Here is a 24,088-nt window from a genome sequence, read left to right as displayed (position 1 = left end):
CCTTGGCCAGTTTGCAGTAACATCTCTTTGATTACTTCTGGTGTGTTAATGTGGGCCCTTATTGGGACAGACTCCTCTCCCACTTCCTTTGCTTTAGCTTCTTTTTAAAGGATACAGATAATAGTATCTGATGCATATTTTCTGAGTCATTTTATAGATGCCCAAACCACGAGCAAATGGAAAAAACTAACTACTAGATGATCATAAGCATATAGCTCCCAGATCTACTGGAGCCTAAGGACTGATGATGTTTAACCCTTGTGACACTTCCCTCTCACCTCACCTACAACCAGAGAATTGTGCATGAGCTGATCACAAACTCTGGGGTGTCCCTCCTTCACTTTGCCTTTAAAAATGCTTTACTGAAATACATCTCAGAGTTTGGGTGTTTTGAGCACTAGCCTCCCTGGACTCTGCTGCCCTGCAATAAACACTGTGCTTTCCTTCACCACAGCCCAATTTCAGCAAGTTGGTTTTACTACACATGGGGGAATTGACCCAAGTTTGGTTTGGTAACATTAATGTACACATGAAGTGAATACTATTACTAATGAGAATCTCAGGAGCCAAAAGCTGGGAAATTGATGGGTACATGGATCAAGAGCTTAAAAAAACTTACCATCTCACTCTAAAATTCCTATGTTAAGTTGGTCACAGAACATGTTAGAGTGACACTAGGTCATCTGCTAACCTCCAGAAAATTACCATGCAATAAACTATACTGTAAAATACCATCCAATCCCCTATCAAGAGGCACAATTCTCTTAAGCATTAATTTGGCTCTGAGAGACCCAAGGCTTTGCTTTAAAAAAAAGGAATTCTTAAGTTTCAAGGAATCAAGTACAACAAGTTCTGGCACACTTACTCATTTTGTGCTTAAGAACTATGGTCCCAGAAGTTGTAGATATCTATAAAAATGTAAAAATGTTACTAAAATCTGTGTCCTGAGAACTTGACTTGGTAACTGTCAGGTTGGAACTCCAAAATATAAATAGACAGAGGTGTGGGTTGCTTCCCACTTGCAGCTAGATTTGGGTGGAAAGAATGTGGGTTAAACTACATTTGAGGCTAAGATCTTAACAAACTGCTCCCAGCCCTCAGGTGAATTACAACCTAGAATTACAATGGTCATTATGAGGAACATTCCAATTAGACAAGATCATTTAAAAAGTATATTTAAAAGCAAGGGTTCCCAAATCAAACTGAACTGGATATATATTTTAATTGTCAAGCAGAAGTCTCGAAAGGCCTCAAAATTCCAAAACAGCATCCCTGAAAGATTTACTGCAAAAAGCAAAAAGGTAATAACAATTTTAAATTATAAAAGGTAATTAAAATGAAAGACTCTAAGACTGATGTAACTCTTACTGTTCCCTCCATCCTCCTTTATTTGAATACTCATTCTTTTATTATGTTCTGCTTGAAACATTACTGGTTCCTTAATGTTTTATTTTTCCAGAGTTAAAGAAATCTTTTTCCTTCAGCTATCTGTGACTTACAGCAATTAGGTAAAGTATACCTTTGGAAACAAAGATGGAACATTTACTTTATATATGATTCCTCCAGAATTCAGAAAGTCTTGTGTATTCTCTTTGTAGCAATATAATTATTTATTTGCAGAAGTTCAATAAGAATCTGTTCTCCTTATGACAAGACACAATTGGAAACATTGGCTAAATAACCAAGGCTTTGTATAGAATATCATACTTGAGAGAGATGTACATAGACTCAGATACAAGACAGCTTTAAGGAACTGTTTGGAAAAACTGGCCTGGAACTGCTTACATGGTTCTTGGCACCATTACCAGGTGAGTAAGGAAGGTGACTTCCTGGCTGGCTCAGGAATTTAAGGATAGTTTTGGGGGACCTTGAGAAAAGAAGAATTTACCCTAACTATAGGTACTGAAAGTAAAATTTGATGGTTAGTCCTTGGCTTGTTTTCCAGGCCTCCGTTTATTTTTAAAGTTTGATCTGAGATTTTTAGAAAAATTCTAAGCAAATTTTTATGAAATTTCTATGAAAAACCAACACAGTACTTTTTTAAAGAAAGCTTATATCATTAATCACTATCCCTGCTCTAAATAATCAGGCCATTATTAACAAAAAGCAAACTACTTTTACTATAATTATCTTTATTTCTAAAAAATGGGGGTAACTGTAAACAGAAAAAATTATGTTTTATCCTTTGTATATATGGATTCTAATTCTGTTAATTGTCTGAGGTTTTGTTGTATACCTATAAACTGGACTAGACTCTGAATTCCTCCAGTTTCATTAAATATCTGGCTGCAACTCTTCAAATTAACATTTCTAATTTTCCCCCACTTTTAAGAACATAGATTGCCTGTGAATTTTTTTTTTTTTTTTTTTTGGAAGAGACCGTTAAGTAGTTAGAATGGAAAAGGAGTTCGGAATGGCGGTGGCTAAAAGACAAAGAAGGGAAAAGCCCAGGAAAATAGAACAAAGGAAGGTCTGAGGACTGGAGTGAGAGCATCAGGTAAACAAACAGCCCTCCTGGCTAGCCCAGTTTACATAGGGTAGGCTCAGGGGGAGGAGAGAAACATAAAAAGAGGAGCCAAAATTGAGCCTCAACACTTCTCTTTGTGTCTTTTGGGTCAGACTGCCCTCATGCCTCCAGGATGTATTTTCCTTTGCTTGCTAAATAAAACTGAGCTGTAACACTGATCCATCCATAGCTTCAAATTTTTGCTGCAGTGAGACAGAACCAAGGAAATTACAAACTCCCCAAAAATCTATGGTGCCATTTCTTGGACTTTACCTGACTGAAAGAACCTTGGCTTGGCCCCCATAATGCAGAGGCCAAGCACAGCAGAAGCCCAACTCGGTGAAAGCTCCCATGGTGGAAGTTGAAAGCAAAGAAAACCCAGCACAGTGGAAGTGAAAAGAAGCCCAACATGCTGGAAAGCAGAACAGCAAAAACAAACTCAGAGAAAGCTCACACGGCTCAATCTCAAATTCCAGAAGACCTCCAGTTGGGATAGGAAATCCTCGCTCCTATGACTGGAAGAACCTATGGCTAACAAAATCTTAATTCCTTTACAATCTCTCAATTCTTGTTTCCTCAAACCCCCTGTGAACAGGCAAGTGGCAGTGGGTTCAATTGAGGGACTTGGCAGGGACTACTTAGTAGCTGTTGCCCAAGTGGTTTGAGGGCTCTTCTGTGCTTAATCATCTTTGTGCCAAGAATCAGGCCAATGAAACCTGAGAGAACAGGTCAGGTATTTAGCAGATTTTCCAGCAGGTTTTGAAGGGGATTTCTCAGCATATTTTTCTCACTGCTTTTTCCTCTCAGTCTTCAGCTCTTCTCTCCATCTATTCCACTGTTTACAAAGTATTCAGCAGGCCATCATCATTCCAGTTCTGAAAGTTGTATTTGAAACCGTTTACCTAAGATTGGGACTCAAACCCACGAGGAAAGGATTCTGTGCTATGCTTAGTCACTCAGTTGTATCCGACTGGGATTTGAGCCTGGCCCAAACACACGGTATCAGTAACCTCAGATATGCAGATGACCCCACCCTTGTGGCAGAAAGTGAAGAGGAAATAAAAAGCCCCTTGATGAAAGTGAAAGAGGAGAGTGAAAAAGTTGGCTAAAAGCTCAATATTCAGAAAATGAAGATCATGGCATCTGGTCCCATCACTTCATGGGAAATAGAAGGGGAAACAATGGGAACAGTGTCAGACTTTATTTTTGGGGCTCCAAAATCACTGCAGATGGTGAGTGCAGCCATGAAATGAAAAGACGCTTACTCCTTGGAAGGAGAGTTATGACCAACCTAGATAGCATATTCAAAAGCAGAGACATTACTTTGCCAACAAAGGTCCATCTAGTCAAGGCTCTGGTTTTTCCAGTAGTCATGTATGGATGTGAGAATTGAACTGTGAAGAAAGCTAAGCACCGAAGAATTGATGCTTTTAAACTGTGGTGTTGGAGAAGACTCTTGCGAGTCCCTTGGACTGCAAGGAGATCCAACCAGTCCATTCTAAAGGAGATCAGTCCTGGGTGTTCATTGGAAGGACTGATGCTGAAACTGAAACTCCAATACTTTGGCCACCTCATGCAAAGAGTTGACTCATTGGAAAAGACTCTGATGCTGGGAGGGATTGGGGGCAGGAGGAGAAGGGGATGACAGAGGATGAGATGGCTGGATGGGATCACCGACTCAATGGACATGAGTTTGAGTAAACGCAGGGAGTTGATGATGGACAGGGAGGCCTGGTGTGTTGTGATTCATGGGGTCGCAAAGAGTCGAACACGACTGAGTGACTGACTGAACTGAAAAAACATGTTGCCTGGTTTTAGGACATAATGAAGCTCAGGCTCCTGATGTCTCATTGCAAAAAAATTCAGTGAGAACACAGCAATAGGTAAAAGGTGGATTTGTTTGGATTCAGAGAGAGGCACACTCCAAGGGTGTGTGCCATCACAGAGGGGAATTTGGTAGTCATGGAATGTGGTGTGCTTAGTTTATGGGGAGCGGGTGATTTCATATGCTAATGAGTGGGAGGACCATTCCAACAATTGGAAACCACCCATTCCTCAGTCTTTTGATGGTGACTTGGAATTGTCCTGGTACCTCTGGGCATATCATTTATCTTGCAGATTGAGGATCAAGGTTTAGTTGAATTTGAGTTGTCATCTTTAGTTCAGTTCAGTTGCTCAGTCATGTCCAACTGTTTGTGACAACATGGACTGCAACACAACAGGTGTCCCTGTCAATCACCAATTCCTGGAGCTTACTCAAATTCATGTCAATAGAGTTGGTGATGTTATCCAACCATCTCATCCTCTGTCATCCCCTTCTCTTCATGCATTCAATCTTTCCCAGTATCAGGGTCTTTTCCAATGAGTCAGTTCTTCGCATCAGGTGGCCAAAGTACTGGAGTTTCAGCTTCAGCATCAGTCTTTCCAATGAATATTCAGAACTGAATATTCCTTTTGGATGGACCATTCTTTTAGGATGGACTGGTTGGATCTCCTTGCAATCCAAGGGACTCTCAAGAGTCTTCTCCAACATCACAGTCCAAAAGAATCCATTCTTCGGGGTCAGCTTTCTTTATAGTGACTACTGGAAACACCATACATGACTACTGGAAAAACCATAGCTTGGACTATATGAACTTTTGTTGGCAAAGTAATGTCTCTGCTTTCTAATATGGGACTGGATTCCATTATCTTAATTTTCTGGATGTTGAGTTTTAAGCCAACATTTACACTCTCCTCTTTCACATTCATCAAGAGGCTTTTTAGTTCCTCTTTACTTTCTGCCATAAGGGTGGTGTCATCTGCATATCTGAGGTTATTGATATTTCTCCAGCAATCTTGATTTCAGCTTTTGCTTCTTCCAGCCCAGTGTTTCTCATGATGTACTCTGCATAGAAATTAAATAAGTGGGGTGACAATATACAGGCTTGACATACTCCTTTCCCAATTTGGAATCAGTCTGTTTTTCCATGTCCAATCCTCTGTTGCTTCTGTCCTGCATACAGATTTCTCAGGAGGCAGGTCAGGTAGTCTGGTATTCCCATTCTTGAAGAATTTTCCACAGTTTTTTGTGACCCACACAAAGGCTTTAGTATAGTCAATAAAGCAGAAATAGATGTTTTTCCTGAATTCTTTTGCTTCTCGATGATCTAACAGATGTTGGTAATTTGACCTCTGGTTCCTCTGCCTTTTCTAAATCCAGCTTGACACTCTGGAAGTTCATGATTCACATACTGTTGAAGTCTGGCTTGGAGAATTTTGAGCATTATTTGCCAGTATGTGAGATGAATGCAAATTTGCAGTAGTTTGAATATTCTTTGGCATTGCCTTTCTTTGCGATTGGAATGAAAACTGACCTTTTCCAGTCCTGTGGCCACTGCTGAGTTTTGAAAATTTGCTGGCATGTTGAGTGCAGCACTTTCACAGCATCAATTTTAGGATTTGAATAGCTCAACTGGAATTTCATCACCTCCACTAGCTTTGTTCGTAGTGATGATTTCTAAGGTCCTCTTAACTTCACATTCCAGGATGTCTGGCTCTAGGTGAGTGATCACACTATTGTGGTTATTTGGGTCATGAAAATCTTTTTTGTACAGTTCTTCTGTGTGTTCTTGCCACCTCTTCTTAATATCTTCTATTTCTATGAGGTCCATAACTTTTCTGTCCTTTATTGTGCCCATTTTTGCATGAAATGTTCCCTTGGTATCTCTAATTTTCTTGAAGAGATTTCTAGTCTTTCCCAGTGTTCAATGACTTGGCATCTTGGACCCACTTGATTTTAATTTGTTTATGTTATGCCCTTGGGCTATGTCTTTCTTTCAGAAGTTGTGCCCTGCCCCCTTCCCTCCTGTTTCATGCTCTTTTCCTGAGCCCACTCGAGGCCTACAACGTGGCCTCTACAATCTTCTGGAGGGACAACCAGAAAACAGCTGGCCTTTGGGAGAGAAGTGCTGTGTAATATCCAATCCCTCTAGATATTCAGGCCTTCATCTTCCATGTTTCCTACAACATGTGCAACAACAGTATTTCCCAGTGGACCTGCTAGGGTGGGTGACAGACACACAATGCCTGCTATAAGTCCATCTGTCGGTGGCATCCGTTTAAGGGCAATTGGGCTTCCAGGGACAATGTTTGCCACTTTGGGAGTTAGCACTGCAGGCCATTTGGGGCCAAACTCTTACCACCCTTATCCTAAAGTTACAAACATACCCCCTGATCAAATCTCCACTCCACTTTTATGAAACATCTGGTTTGTTGCCTCTTATCAATTTTTTTCTTAAGCCACTTACTAACTCCTACAACCAAGACTCTGCCTCCTCTGTAGGCAACATTACTCCACTCTGCTTATTATCAAAATACTCTAATGCCCTTAACAGAAGAGATAACACATTCCTTTGTAATTACTTCTGTTATTACCTAAATTGGGTCTATGACAATGAAATGTTTATCATTGGAAACACCCTAAACTGCTCTTATGGAGGACTAGGGGAGGAAATCAGTGACTTACATTCCCTTAGAGCAATAAGAGGATAAGGCTCATGGCTATTTTGTCAGGTTCCCAGTCTCAGGGCACAGTCTTGGATTGCTTTACAATCCAAGCCAACAATGAGTTAAGATTACAACCCCTTAATACTACCCAGAACTAGTCATGCTGGAGAGCTTAGGGGCACCCAACTCCAGCTTGGAATCCCAAGAGGTCGACCTTCCTCCACCTACCTAGGGATCTGGTCCTTGGGAGGTTGTCACGCCTCAACCTGCTTGGGAATCTGCCAGTTCAGGGATCCCAGGAGGTCAACATGCCTCGAACTGCCCAGGGACCCAATTCTCAGGATGCTGACCTGCCTCGATCTGCCCAGGGATTCTATCTCTAGGAGGCTGTCATGCCTCAGCCTGCCTGGGGATCTGCACCCTGACCCAGGGATGCCTGGCTCTCAGGTTGCAACAGTACTGGGTAGGATAAGCTGCAGAAAGACTCACCCCTAAGGAAGTCCACCCATGGAAATAGAAGGAAGCCCATTAGCTGTGGGACTATGTCCAGTCTCAGCAATAACTCAGGAGTTCATTGGGAACCCCATTGCCTTTCTGGAAAAAGGCCCTCCAAAAGTTTGCCAATCTGGACTTAGGCTCTTACGAGGGAAAGGTGATTTTAAAGGACAAATTCCTAAATTCCTGTCCCAGTGTGCATCAGACATAAGGATAAAGTTACAACAGCTACAGCATCTCCTGCTTCCTCTTTAGATGAGATGGTCCAGACAGCCACCACTACCTTTTATAACAGAGAACAGGAGAGGGAAGACAAGGCCCAGGGAAGGGAGAAAAAGAAAGAGCCAAGGCATGCCTAGATGATGGCTGCCCTCCAGGGAAGCCCTATGGCAAACCCTGAGTCCTTAAAACACAAGGAATGAGGCAAATGCCTAATCTGTAGACAGGTGGGACATTGGGACAAAGAGTGTCAAAACTGACAGGTTTCCTAAAATGCCATCAATTGGAACATTGGGTGGCACTCTGCCCTGGGGACCCAAAAGGCTCAAGGTCAAATGTCAAGCCTTCCCTCACTATCGTTCAACAGGACTGAAGTGGACTGCTCCAGCCAGTTAACCTGTCACAGATAACCATCATGGGGCTGTAGCCAAGGGTGCAGCTGGATGTAGCAGGTAGGTCTGAGAATTTTTTGGTAGATACAGGGACTACCTTCTCTGTTCTGACCTCCGACTCCAGAGCTTTCTCCTCCCAAACCTGTACAATTGTGGGTGCTACAGGAAAAACAATTACAAAAAGATTCACCTGAGCACTTCTTTGTTGCTGGGATGGACAAACATTTCCCCACCAATTTCTGGTGGTCCCTGAGTGTCCTACTCCTTTATTGGGAAGAGATCTTTCCCTTCCTTTGAAATCTTGCAGCTATTGCAGTCCTGTTAGAACATGCTTTAAAACTCTCTGTTGGGGGCAAACTAACTATTTTTACCAGCCAACAGGTGAAACAATTCTTGAATGGGAGAAGCAATTTATGGATGTCTGATCAAAGAATCCTCAGATATCGTAGTGATGATGGAAAAAACAGGCCTGACTATATCCCCTTGTGAGGTTCTTAACCCAGCCACCCTCCTGCCTACTCTGAGGGCTCTCTCCCCTTTCACTCTTGACCTAGAAACCTTGGACCACTGGACAAAACCCCAAGAGGGATTGTCAGAAGATCCTCTGACCAATCCTGAGGAAATCTGGTACACTGATGGAAGTAGCTTTGTCTTGGATGGAAAAAGAAGAGCCGGATATGCAGTAGTCTCCAATTTGAGACCATAGAGGCTAAGCCTCTGCCACCAGGTACTTCAGCCCAATTAGCTGAGCTCATAGCCCTGACTTGAGCTTTAGAGCTGGGAAAAGGAAGAAACATAGCCACTCACACTGACTCCAAGTATGTCTTTCTGGTGCTACATGCACATGCTGCTATTTGGAAAGAAAGAGGCCACTTGACCACCTGAGGGTCCCCAATCAAATATGGTGATCAAATCCTTAGGCTCTTGGAGGCAGTCCATCTGCCCACTGAGGTTTCAATCTCCCATTGTAAAGGACACCAAAAAGGGAGCACAGAAGTGGCATGAGTGAAGCAAGCAGCCGATCAGGCAGCTAAAAGAGCAGCATTACAGAACAATGACCTAATAGGGCTGCCACCTAAGTTTCACAGACTAATTTGCCAGAAACTCCTTCATATACTGAAGGTGCGACTCTTAAAGCTAAGAGTGAGGGTTTTCAAGAAAATCGTATGGGGTGGTTCCACAAGGAGGGATTCCTTCTTCTTCCTGGGACCCTCCAATGGAAGTTGGTTAACTCTTACATGCCACCATTCATTTAGGGGAAAAGGCCTTCCAGAGATTACTAGAAAATTCTTTCAGAAGAACAGGCCTCCAAATGACTCTAAGGCAAGTGTCCCACTTGCCAATTAAAAAATCCATAAGGAGCTCAAAGACCCCAGCTGGTCCAGCCAGTTCAATGAAATGGGATCTACCTGGGAGAGGAATGGCAGATGGATCTCATCCAGATGCCAGTTTCTCAAGGGTATAAATACCTATTAGTCATGATAGATACATTCATAGGATGGATTGAAGGTTGTCCCACCTGGACTGAGAAGGCTGAGGAGGTGGTAAAATACTGCTCCATGAAATCGTTCTTAGATTTGGTCTGCTCAGGTCATTACAAACTGACAATGGGACATCATTTACTTCTAAGGCCACCCAAGGGGTCTCTAAAGCATTGGGCAATCCTTATTATCTCCATTGTGCCTGGAGGCCTCAGTCTTCAGGAAAGGTAGAAAGAGCCAATCAATTCTTAAAATCAGAGATAAAAAAAGATAATGCAGGAGACCTCCCTGGGATGGAAGGAGCCTTTACTAATAGCTCTCCTCCACACCTATATTGCCCATATAAGGAACAGTTTTGTCTTAGTCCTTATGAGACAGTATATGGGAGACCTTTTGTTTATGTCAATGACCTCTTCCTAGACCCAGAGGCTCAGACCCTCCTGTCTTGTACCATGGCAAATGGGCAATTCCAACAGGACATATGCTTGTGTGGTGTCAACCAGGACCCCCAAAATTCTAAAGAGCTGCCACTATAAGCTACGGGGACTCAAGTCATAATTAACATCTGGAAAGATGCATCCTCAAAGGCTCAACTCCATCCCACATGGAAGGGCCCCTGCCCTGTAATATTTTCTACCCCCACAGCAGTCAAAGTACCAGGACATGACTCCTGGATTCATGACTCATGAGTCAAGCCATGGAAGAAAACAGAAGAGAACAGTCAATATACCTGTGAGGCCCTGGGAAATCTCAGATACCTATTCATGACTACAAATGAGTGCCATTCTAATGAACACCTCCAAAACTAAGTTTCTAGGGATAAGATTTCTCAGGACATCTCTGAAGAGCCAGTGCAGCTTGGCAGGGGTTTCACTTCAAAACAGACAGGTGACAGATCTCCTGATCCCTGAACAAGGAGGGACTTGAGCCACTTTGAATGAGTCATATTTTTTCTGGGTAAATACCTCCAGCCAGATTAAAGAAAGTCTCACAGTCCTCAAGAAAAACATTCAGATCCTACAGGATCTCAAAGAATGAGCTAGAGAGTTCTTGGGGTGGCCAAAATCTCTCTTTGGGGGATCCTTCTCCTGGCTATGGTGAATTTGGAGCGGGCTAATGCCCCTACTAATCCCTGTTATCACCATATTGATGCTGCTTATGATTTATCTATGTATTATCAATTGTCTAACCCATTTTGTCTCTGCCCAGGTCAACAAGCTACAACATGCAGTGCCAGTTCAACAAGGATATATAAAACTACAGCCAACCATGGGAAATATCACTCACCCTTAGATGTACACAGCTATAAGAATTCATAGGCTAGAGACTAGCAAGAAGGGGAGGCCCAATGGCCCTCGCCATCCCAGTTCAGCAGGAAGTAGCCAGAGAACTTGACACCCCTATTCCCAAAGATTTGGCCCTTCCAGCTCTTGAAGGAGGAATATTTGGTAGTTAGAATAGGAAAAAGGAGTCCAAAATGGTGGTGGCTAAAAGACAAAGAAGAGAAAAGCCCAGGAAAATAGAACAAAGGAAGATCTGAGGACTGGAGTGAGAACCTCAGGTAAAACAAACAGCCATCCTGGCTAGCCCAATTTACATAGGGCAGACTCAGGGGAGGAGAAAAAACATATAAAAAGAGGAGCCAAAATTGAGCCATGGTGCTTCTCTTCTCTTCGCATCTTTTGGGTCGGCCCGCCCTCATGCCTTGCAGGTGTATTTTCCTTTGCCTGTCAAATAAAACTGAGTTGTAACATCGATCCATTCATTGCTTCATATTTTTGCTGCAGCGAGACAGAAGCGAGGAAATTACAAACTCCCCTGACAGCACTAAAACAAGTCCTCCTTACTAACTAGATGGGAGCCAAAGATCAGAGACTTTAATCCTTGGGTCCACATCTCCTACTTAAAAAGGGCTCCTTTAGACTCTAGGAACTGTATATCAGCTGGAAACCTGAAAATCAGATTGACATGGAAGACAAGAAACTGATATCAAGGCAGACTGCTTCCTCTTACAATGCCAGGTCAGTATTTCTTTTTTTTTTTTTCATTTTTCTTTCCCTCTCCAATAGTCCTTTTATTAATTCTTATACCACAAAAGTCTTTATAACTCTTTTGTACACCTTTTGCTTTGAGCTGGCCTGGAAAGACAATATCTCAGGCCATTACAAAGGGGGATAATCCAATCTCCAAACAACTGCTAGACCTGACACAACATTGGTAGTTTTGCCCATCAATTTCTCCCTGATTTCCTATGCCTCACTTACTCTGGAGCAAACTCAGCTCCTTCTTCAATGTGTCAGACCAGGGCGTCCATTTCCCTCTCTGGTTAACAACCCCAAACTCAGGAAACCCTTTGTTCAGACTCTGCACAAAGAAAAGAAAAGGACACAATGAAAGAGTAACCAGAAACAAAACCACCTGTGTGCTCTACAGACTCTTGAAATTTTACTAGTCTCCATGGCTGTCACATTTCTAATTCTGGGCCACAAACTCAAATAGGAATTACCAAGAAGCATTCATGATTCAAAACTAGCTTTCTTTAACTAAGGAGGTAAAAGGTCTCTACTCTGAAAACTATAAGACACTGATAGAAGAATTTGAAAATGACACAAATAAAAATAGAAAAAGACAGACCATGCACAGGGACTGGAAGAATTCATATTGTTAAAATGTCCACACTACACAAAACCATCTACAGATTCAATGAAATCCCTACCAAAATAACAATGGCACTTTTCAAAGAACTGAAATAAATCATCCTAAAATTTGTATAGAAACAGAAAAAACTGTGAACAGTCAAGGCCATCTTAATAAAGAAGAGCAAAGCCAGAGCAAAGTCATGCTCACTGATTTCAAACTATAGCAAAAAGCTATAGTAATCAAAACAGTATGGTAGTGGCACAGAAACCAATATATAGTTCAATAAAGCATATTAGAAAACCCAGAAATAAAACCATGCTTATATGGTCGATTAATTTATGACAAAAGAGCTAAGAATATACAGTGGGAAAACGTCTTGTCAATGAGTGTTGCAAAACCAGACAGCTAGATTAGAGAAAATGAAAATGGACCATTTTCTTACACAATTTAAAAAAATAAATGCAAAATGTATTAAAGGCTTAAATGTAAGATCTGAAACCATTAAACTCCCAGAAGAAATATAGGCACTGGTCTTGGCAGCATTCTTTGCAACTGTGTCCTCAGGTAAGGGCAATAAAGGTAAAAATAAATATATGGAACTATACTCTGCTAAATGTAGCTTTTTCATAGTGAAGGAAATCATAAAAAAATTCAAAAGGCAGCCTAATGAATATATAAGAGGTTAATAACTAAAATATATCAAGAATTCAAACCACTTGGTATCTTTAAAAAATCCAAAAAATCCAATCAGGGTAGAAGCTCTGAATAGACTTTTTTTTTTTTTGCAAGGAAGACATACAGATAGCCAACAGACACATTAAAAGATGCTAAATATAACTAATAATCAGAGAAAGGCAAATCAAAATCACAATGAGATATTACCTCATGCTTGTCAGAAGAGCAATTATAAAAGAAAGAAAGACAGGAAGAAAGAAAGGAAGGAATGAAGAAAGTGTTGGCACAAAAAGATGATTACAGAACCCTTACATAATGGTGGGGATGTAAATCAGTGAAGCCATTATGGAAAACAGTATGAAGTTTACTCAAAAAAGTAAAAGTTAGAACTACAAGACAATCCAGACATACCACTTTTAGGTATTTAGGAAGAAAGCAAAAACACTAATTTGAAAACAAATATGCATCTCTATATTTATTACTATTATTTACAATAACCAAGATATGGATGCAGGTGAGTGGATAAAGAAGAAATGGTGTGTGTGTGTGTGTGTGTGTGTATATATATATATATATATATATATATATATATATATAAAATAGAGGATGTGTTTTTTTATATATATATATATATATATATAATTGAATATTACTCAGAAACAGAAAAAAAATGAAATCTTGCCATTTGCAACAGAGTGGATATACCTAGAAGTTATTATGTTAAGTGAAATAAGCCATACAGAGAAAGGCAAAGACCAGAATATTTCATGTATATGTGAAACAGAAAAAAACAAACAAATGAGCAAACAAAACAGAATAGAAACACCTCATAGATACAAAGAGCATTCTGGCAGTTGTCAAGGAGGAAGAGAGAGAGAGATTGGGCAAAATAGGTGAAGAGAATTAAAAGGTAAGACATTCCAGTTATAAAATAAATAAATCATGAGGATTTAATGTACAGTATAAGGGATATAATCAATAATACGTTATATGACAGATATTACTAGACTTATCATGTTGATCAGTTTGTAACATAAATTTTGAATCACTATGTTGTAAACCTGTACCTAATACGATACTGTACATCAACTATATTTCAAAAAAATTAAAACTTTCTTTGAGAGATTACTGCTCCCCTTGTTAGAAGTAAGTGCAAATGAGGCTATGATCAGGAACTTCTATTTAACCCTTGAAGATACAACAGAATCTGCTGCTAAAGCTGTAGCTGCCTAACAAAAATCCCTACAGTCTCTTGCCAAAGCTGTTCTTGATAATAAGATAGCTCTTAATTATCATTTAATTGAGCAAGGAAGTGTCTGTGCTATGACCAACACTACTTGCTGTACCTGATTAACACTTCTAATGAAGTTGAAACTCAGCTACATAAGATGACTGAATAAGCCACTTGACTTTAAAAAGTGACTTCTTCAAAACAATCTATTTTGACTTATTTGGTTTTAATTGGTCTGGGTCTTGGGGACAATGGCTTGAAGTGCACTCCAGGCATTGAAAATTATCCTCCTTATAATAATTGTAATCGTCTCCCTGGTGCACTGTATTTTCTCAAAAGCTTTAAATTCATGTCTGTAGCCACTAACCACCGAGCAAATGATCTCCCTAAGACTGGAATGTCAGGAAAGCAACAAAGAAAATGGCTGACTTTAAAAATGTAAACCTAAAGGTTTTTGAATGTCACAGAAATTTGGCAAAAATGCCATGACCTGTGACACCACACAAAGGATCAGAAGAAACTTCAAGAATTTTACAGTTGTAGAAGGAAGTGGTGCTAATGTCTTATTTTTTTTTTCTTTTTACATTTAAATTTACTTATTTTTAACTGGAGGATAATTGGTTTACAATGTTGTATTGGTTTCTTCTATAAAACAGTGTGAATCAGTCATATATATATATATATATATAGTTATATATATATATAGTTATATATATAGTGTGTGTGTGTGTATATATATATATATATATATATATATATATTCATTCCCTCTTGGGTCTCCCTCCCACCCCACCCCCATTCCATCTCTCTAGGTCATCATAAAGTCTGGGCTCCCTGTGTTATATGGCAGCTTCCTACTAGCTATCCTAAATGTCCATTTAATGATGAATGGATAAATAAGTTGTGGTACATATATACAATGGCAATTACTGAGTCATAAAAAGGAATGAATATGAGTCAGTTGAATTGAGGTGGATGAACCTAGAGCCTGTTATGCAAGTGAAGTAAAACAGAAAGAAAACATAAATATTGTATATTGATGCATATATTGAAGAAGAAAATGTCAACACACTCTGGCATTCTTACCTGGGAAATCCCAAGAATGGAGGATGCTAGTAGGCTACAGTGCATGGGGGTACAATTGGACACAACTTGGTGACTAGAAAACAACAACAAACAATATATGGAATCTAGAAAAATGGTATGGGTGAACCTATCTTCAGGGCAGGATTAGAGACACAGACTTGTGTCTGTCAAGAATGGACTTGTGGACATGACTGGGGAAGGAGAGGGTGAAACAAATTGAGAGAGTAGCATTGATGTATATACATGGCCACCTCTATTGCCTTGGATTTTGATAACATCTCACACCTAAGCTGAGAGTCTGATTAAGGGGGAAACCTTTAAAAAAAGAGACAACAGACTCAAAACAGAATCACTTTTGTGTTATGCCTATGTCACCAAGTGACGTCGTTCATTCATGTCCAACTCATTGCGACCCCCATGGAGTGTAGCCTACCAGGCTCCATAGTCCATGGACTTTTCCAGGCAAGAGTACTGGAGTGGGTTGCCATTTTCTTCTCTAGGGGATTTTCCTGACCTAGGGATCAAACCTGGGTCTCCCGCATTGCAGGGAGATGCTTTACCATCTGAGCCACAAGGGATTACCAAATTCAGACTTAAATTGAAGAAAGTGGGGAAAACCACAAGACCATTCAGGTATGACCTAAATCAAATCACTTATGATTATACAATGAAAGTGAGAAATAGATTTAAGGGACTAGATCTGATAAGATTGCCTGATGAACTATAGACAGAGGTTCATGACATTGGACAGAAGACAAGGATCAAATCCATCCCCAAGAAAAAGAAATGCCAAAAAGCAAAGTGGCTGTCTGAGGAGGCCTTACAAATAGCTGTGAAAATAAGAGAAGAGAAAAGCAAAGGAGAAAAGGAAAGATATAACCATTTGAAAGCAGACTTCCAAAGAATAGCAAGGAGAAAAGAAACCATTCCTCAGTGATCAGTACAAAGAAATAGAGGAAAACAATAGAATGGGAAAGACTAGAGATCTCTTCAAGAAAATTAGAGATACCAAGGGAAAATTTCATGCAAAGATGGTCTCAATAAACGACAGAAATGGTATGGACCTAACAGAAGCAGAAGATATTAAGAAGAGGTGGCAAGAATACACAAAAGAACTGTACAAAAAAGATGTTCATGACCCAGATAATCACGATGGTATGATCACTCACCTAGAGCCAGACATCCTGGATTGTGAAGTCAAGTGGGCCTAAGGAAGCATCACTACAGACAAAGCTAGTGGAGGTGATGAAATTCCAGTTGAGCTAATTCAAATCCTGAAAGATGATGCTGTGAAAGTGCTGCACTCAATATGCCAGCAAATTTGGAAAACTCAGCAGTGGCCATGGGACTGGAAAAGGTCAGTTTTCATCACAATCCCAAAGAAAGGCAATGCCAAAGAATGCTCAAACTACTGCACAATTGCACTCATCTCACACATTAGTAAAGTAATGCTCAAAATTCTCCAAGCCAGGCTTCAGCAATATGTGAACCATGAACTTCCAGATGTTCAAGCTGGTTTTAGAAAAGGCAGAGGAACCAGAGATCAAATTGCCAACATCTGCTGGATCATCAAAAAAGCAAGAGAGTTCCAGAAAAATATCTATTTCTTCTTTATTATGCCAAAGCCTTTGACCATGCAGATCACAATAAATTGTGGAAAATTCTTCAAGTGATGGGAATGCCAAATCACCTGACCTGCTTCTTGAGAAACCTGTATGCAGGTCAGGAAGCAACAGTTAGAACTGGACATGGAACAACAGACTGGTTCCAAATAGGGAAAGGAGTACGTCAAGGCTGTATATTTTCACCCTGCTTATTTAACTTATATGCAGAATACATCATGAGAAACGCTGGGCTGGATGAAGCAAAAGCTGGAATCAAGATTGCTGGGAGAAATATCAATTACTTCAAACATGCAGATGACACTACCCTTATGGCAGAAAGTGAAGAAGAACTAAAGAACCTCTTGATAAAATTGAAAGAGGAGAGTGAAAACGTTGGCTTAAAGCTCAACAGTCAGAAAACTAAGATCATGGGATCTGGTCCCATCACTTCTTGGCAAATAGATGGAGAAACAGTGGAAACAGTGAGACTTTATTTTGGGGGGCTCCAAAATCACTGCAGATGGTGATTGCAGCCATGAAGTGAAAAGATGCTTAGTCCTTGGAAGGAAAGTTATGACCAACCTAGATAGCATATTAAAAGGCAGAAATGTTACTTTACTAACAAAGGTCCATCTAGTCAAGACTGTGGTTTTTCCAGTGGTCATGTATGGATGTGAGAGTTGGACTGTAAAGAAAGCTGAGCACTGAAGAATGATGCTTTTGAACTGTGGTGTTGGAGAAGACTCTTGAGAGTCCCTTGGACTGCTAGGAGATCCAACCCGTCCATCCTAAAGGAAATCAGTCCTGGGTATTTATTGGAAGGACAGATGTTGAAGCTGAAACTCCAATTCTTTGGTCACCTCATGCGAAGAGCTGACTCATTTGTAAAGGCCCCGATGCTGAGAAAGATTGAGGGCTGGAGGAAAAGGGGATGACAGAATGAGATGGTTGGATGGTATCACTGACTCAATGGACATGAATCTGGGTAAACTCCGGGAGTTGGTGATGGACTGGGAGGCTTGGCATGCTGCAGTCCATGGGGTCGCAAAGAGTCGGACACGACTGAGTGACTGAACTGAACCATGTCACCAAATCGAAACTTTATATCTAGCTTAATTATTGTTTTAACCTCTTCCAGGAGAGGAGTCTTAAATCAATCAATCTAAAATTTCCTGGTCAGCATCAGACTGACAGTCTGACTGATAGACCCCAGGCTTTCCTAAACAAAGGTGACCATGTCACAAACAGTCCATTCTTTGTTATTAACTCCCTCATTCCACTCTGTCTGCCTTTAAAGGTCTTGCATTTTGCACAGCTCATCCAAGCACCTTTCAATTTGCTAGATGGGATTGCACCTCATCCATGAGCCATTGAATAAAGCCTATAAAATCCATTGAAAAAATCCTCTTGTTCATTGCTGGTATATATAAAAGCAATTGGTTTTGTATGTTAACCTTATATTCTACATTGTTGCTGCAATCATTTATCAATTCCAAGAGTTTTTGTTTATTTTTATCTTCCAGTAGTTATGTATGGGTGTGAGAGTTGGACTGTGAAGAAAGCTGAGCGCTGAAGAATTGATGCTTTTGAACTGTGGTGTTGGAGAAGACTCTTGAGAGTCCCTTGGACTGCAAGGAGATCCAACCAGTCCATTCTAAAGGAGATTAGTCCTGGGTGTTCTTTGGAAGGACTGATGCTGATGTTGAAACTCCAGTACTTTGTCCACCTCATGCGAAGAGCTGACTTATTGGAAAAGATCCTGATGCTGGGAGGGATTGGGGGAAGGAGGAAAAGGGGATGACAGAGGATGAGATGGCTGGATGGCCTCACTGACTCAATGGACGTGAGTTTGAGTAAACTCTGGGAATCAGTGATGGACAGGGAAGCCTGGCGTGCTGCAATTTATGGGATCGCAAAGAGTCAGACATGACTGAGTGACTGAACTGATCTTTAGCTCATGCTCAACATTTTCCATAGCCTCATGAGCTACTAATTTGTAATATGTTTGAATCACTTCATTCTCTCTTGAGGGCAGAATTTTACCTCATTCATCTTATACCTAGAATACTAAGGATAACACTTTAGGTACATGTTTTTTAAAAAGTTTGAAATAAATGTGTTTGTGACATGGAAATCATGACTTCATTCTAAAATTTTTCTTAATTTCAGCTAATGTATATAATTTTATTTTAAAAAATAGTTGTAAAGCAGCATGCTTTTATTATTCTCATTTACTCAAAGTGCCTTGAACTTAAAATATTTTTAATGGTATTTCTTGAAACATGAAAGATAAAAGCCACTCCTGGTTTCCAGTAAAATACTTTACCCCAATAATGAGTCTCAAAATATCTCAAAATGTATTCTGAAGTTTCATCCAATATATAAAACTGGATCATTTATTTGATTAAAAAATGGCAGAAAAGTATAATTGTTTGCCAAGCAATTTCACAAATTTGGACATATGTAAAAAAATCATTTAGATATCAACAGAACTGATTTCTGTTTAATGACCTTTAAAGTTCGTTATCAAATAAGTTTAATGCCAAAGGGTAAAATTCACTTACTGCATAATCTAAATGTCTGTTAGGTTTAATACAATCAGAGAACTATTGATGCCTTAATATTTGAGCCTAGTTAAGAAATCCTAACCCTAGGATCCAATAGCTATTAACCATTTAAAAATCAAACAAAAAGCAGGATGGTCCTAACTTTCATTAATTTAAATATGAAAGAGAAATTGATTACTAAGGAGACTTAGTAAAATCATAAGTATAATTAATTGGTAAATAGGTCAAAATGCCATAGAAACCCAGGAAGTAAATGTTTCTACTCACCAGAAATGAGGCCATGAGAGTAACCTAGTAGATGATGAGAAGAAAAGTTGGGGTATTGTCCAAGTTGGACACAATATTATTTACTTGAATTAAATTTGGCACATTAAGTTCTAGGTGCTACAGTCCAGTAAGGATATTGCAACCACATAGCTTAATATAAAGAATTATTCAACTGTGATAAGAGAATAGCTGTAAGATAACTCTATATGTATCTATACATGATGGATATTACCTCATTGCTGTTTAGTCACTAAGTCGTGTCCAACTCTCTTGCTACCCCATGGACTGCAGCCCACCAGCCTCCTTTGTCCATGGGATTTCCCAGGCAAGAATACTGGAGTGGGTTGCCATTTACTTCCCCAGGGGATCTTCTCAACTCAGGAATCAAGCCTGTGTCTCCTGCACTGGCAGGCAGGTTCTTTTACCACTGAGTCACGAGAGAATCCTCAGAGAGTATCTTAGAAAGGACAAATTGTTAAACATCCCTCCGCTGGCTGAAGTTCAGACCTCCTTAAAGGAGGACAGCAGAAAAGCAAGATAGCGGAGTTCACTACTTGCCCCAAGCCAACACACTGGGCCATGGTGACTGGGCCAGGCAGCAACTCTCTAGCATACAGATGGGAAACAGGAGATCAGCAACAACAGGCAGCATGCAGAAGGCCTGAGGGCGCTCCCACAGGTTGGGTACTGCTAGGGGTGAGGCTGCAATGTCATTGAGGGCCCATGTGATCTGTGAGTATGACTGGGCCAGAGCTCCACAAGATGCCCACATGCCCATCATCCTGACGCAAGCAAATTACAGAAAAAGCCCTTCCTCCTGTAAACACCTCCAGTGCTCTCTGACGAGGAAACATAACATTATGCTCATGCCACAGCAAAAATGCTTAAAGGGAGTCCATTTATTATTAAAAGTATATACTGAAGGGTGAATGTAGAGCTAAGAAGAAAGAAATTGACAAGTGGCATGATAACACATAAGTTTTGCCTTGAGCAAGCATAATTTGAAATTTGTAGAATTTGTGATCAGATTAAATAAAAATCAGTATTGCAGAGGACCATCAGGGGAAGACATTCTTATGAGATGGATGGAATACAACAGTGCAAAATATAGACCCAATTTCATATTTGACTATAAAAGTGGAATTAACAAGAGACACTTATCTCTTGCTTATTTGTTGGGGGAGGTGCCATGCCACATGGCTTGCAGGATCTTAGTTCCCTGACCAGGGGTTGAACCTGGGGCCATAGCAGTGAAAGTGCTGAGTGCTAACCATTGAACCACTAAGGAACTCCAAAAGGATGTATCTCTTTAGACAGCAGACTCCAGTCATGGAGATACAAAAAAAAAAAACAAGTTACGCATAGTCTCTATTCCTTCCTATCTGCAATTTGCAATAGCCTGATTAAGACTTCTTCAAGCCTGACTCAGTCTCATGGCACACTGCTTCAGCTGCATTTTTTAACTGCTGCCCTTAGATGTTTTCAGTTCCCTATTCCTGGGTCAGATGGATAAAATTCCCACTTGATAGGAAGTTTTTATGGATGATCCATCTTCCCTCAAAGGGGACTTTAAAATGAGTAGGCTGCTCATAATTTCTTAAAAAACAATTCAGATTCTCAATAGATAATTAAATTAAATATACTCACTTGTTTTTATAACTTTCTTTAGGAGCACTTAGGGTAAATCATAAAGCCCTGCCTATGGGAATTTAATTTGCTGGGAGCATATGAAATATAAATCATTAATTTAAATAAGTAAGATGATTCATGGTATAAATTAGCCACAATACACTTTTTCCAGACATATTGCTTTTGTTCCTTCTTGATGTCTTTTTATTAACCATGATTATTACTTTGTCTCAAAACTGAGAATGTACTGAACAGTCTGGTAAAACATTATTCAATATATTTTCACTTCATGGAATGACTTTTGTCACTGCAATATGTTTAAAGAGCTTGTGTGAGAAACCACAGTGAAAGTACAGAGATCAAGTTTATCAAGTGAACGGGGTAAAAGGAACAAAGACATTATAAAGATTGTGTGCTCAACAAAATTACAGGTTGACAAAGTCTTGTGTAAAAAAGCTACCTTGAGGATAAGTGTGAGGAATAATGAGGGGATCTACTAAACCCACATAAAGAACCAAATATCTCTCAAAATGTCAATGAGTATTAATGAGATCTGATGATGAAACTGATCAATAGCAATAACTACTGTAGTTTCCTGTAGTCATTCTGAGAAAGGGGAAGATCAATTGCTTATTCAATACACAGTTACAGTGTACCTATAGCATGAGAGGCAATGTTATAAGAATTGAAGATTTAGCACTAAACAAGTCAGGCTAGGTCTGTGCTCCCATGAGGTTTGTACATTAGTGATGAGAATCAGGTAGGGAAAAAGGGGAAAAGAATGAAGGAAAGGTTATCAGGTAATAATTTGTGGTAAATATTACAGATATTAGTGGTGGCACTGTAAGTGGGGGGAAAAAAAAGGTCAAATTTACAGACAAGATACATTTCAGATAAGACCCAGTAAGACTCACTAACAGAATTAATGAAGGTATGGGGGTAAATAGATGAATAAAATTATACTTAGTTTTTAATTACAGGTGTGTGTCTATATGTGTATCATTATGCAACTCTTGACTGATGATTTGCAGCAATCCTAGAGGACATGAAAATTGGTATGTACTTGGCTGAAGACACAATATAAAAGACAAGTAGTGAATGGAAAGAGTAACTTCTCTCATTCCTAATCCCTTGCTATGTTTTGTTGTTGCTGTTATGCTCATTTGTCTCTGACTCTTTTGCGACCCCATGGACTGTAGCTTGCCAGGCTCCTCTGTCCATGGAGATTTCCCAGGCAAGACTGCTGGAGCAGGATGTGATTTCCTTCTCCAGGGGATCTTCCCAACCCAGGGATAGAAATTTATTCTCCTGTGAGACTCCTGCATCACAGGCAAATTCTTTACCACTAAGCCACAAGGGAAGCCCATCATTCCTTGCTACCAAGTACCAAAGGATAGAAGGAACCAGATGAAAGATGTTGTGATAGGAAGATGCTGTAGTACCCTTACTAATGTTTCTTGTTTCTCATAGAAATAAGAGCAAAGACATAAAATAAGAGAAAAAGAATGAAGTGCTAGGTATTTGTAGATAGAATGACAGGAGTGGAATGGTTGCCTGAGAGAAAGGGGAAGGACATATTCTACAGAAATGTGATAGGTTTGTTGTAACAGTAGCTTCGTTGCTACTACAGATAGGAAGATCAAGGAATGCTTCTCTGAGAAATGGGTATTTAACCAAAGCACTAAACAAAAAGGATTCTTCCATGGAAATATCATGAGAAAGATTATTTCAAAAAGAAGGAATAGCAAACAAAACATCTTAATGTAAGAACAAGCTTCTGTTTAAGGCTCTGATGTAAAGCCAGTGCTGTTTGAGCATGAGTGTGATGGAGAGGGTGCTGTAAGATGTGGTAGGAGAGACAAGCAAGAGCCAAGTCTTGTTAAACTATGTGAACAAGATGAAAAAACTAGATTTATAATACATGCAATCACCCATTAAGGAGATGATTTCTGGTGTGTGTGATTTTATATGTTTCCTACAAGCTGGAAACAATAAGAGGCAAGAACCACAAGATGGAATCAAGATTCCCAGGAGAAATATCAATAGCCTCAGATATGCAGTTGACACCACCCTTATGGCAGAAAGCAAAGAGGAAATAAAGAGTTTCTTCAAAGTGAAAAAGGAGAGTGATGAAGCAGGCTTAAAACTCAACACTCATAAAACAAAGATCATGACATCAGGTCCCACTACTTCATGGCAAATAGATGGGAAAACAATGGAAACAGTGACAGACTTTATTTTCTTGGGCTCCTTAAATTACTGTAGATGGTAACTGCAGCCATGCAATTAAAAGAGGCTTGCTCCTTGGAAGACAAGCTATGACAAAACTAGACAGCATATTAAAAAGCAGAGACATTACTTTGCCAACAAGGGTCTGTCTAGTCAAAGCTATGATTTTTCCAGTAGTCATGTACGGATGTGAAAACTGGACAATAAAAAAGGCTAAGTGCTAAAGAATTGATGACTTAAAAGAGTGGTGTTAGAGAAGATGCTTGAAAGTTCCTGGCCCTTTAATTGCTTGAAATTAAAAGAGGCTTTCTCCTTGGAAGAAAAGCTCTGTCAAACCTAGATAGTATATTAAAAAGCAGAGACACTACTTTGCCAACAAAGGTCCATCTAATGAAAGGTACGGTTTTTCCAGTAGTCATGTATGGATGTGAGAGTTGGACTATAAAAATGGCTGAGCACCGAGGAATTGATACTTTTGAATGGTGGTGTTGGAGAAAACTCTTGAGAGTCCCTTGGCTTGCAAGAAGATCAAACAAGTCTACCCTAAAGGAAATCAATCCTGAATATTTATTGGAAGAA

The sequence above is a fragment of the Bos indicus x Bos taurus genome, chromosome 14 (assembly GCF_003369695.1).
Source record: "Bos indicus x Bos taurus breed Angus x Brahman F1 hybrid chromosome 14, Bos_hybrid_MaternalHap_v2.0, whole genome shotgun sequence".
In the NCBI taxonomy this organism is placed as follows: domain Eukaryota; kingdom Metazoa; phylum Chordata; class Mammalia; order Artiodactyla; family Bovidae; genus Bos; species Bos indicus x Bos taurus.
Note: the sequence above shows the minus strand (reverse complement) of the source record.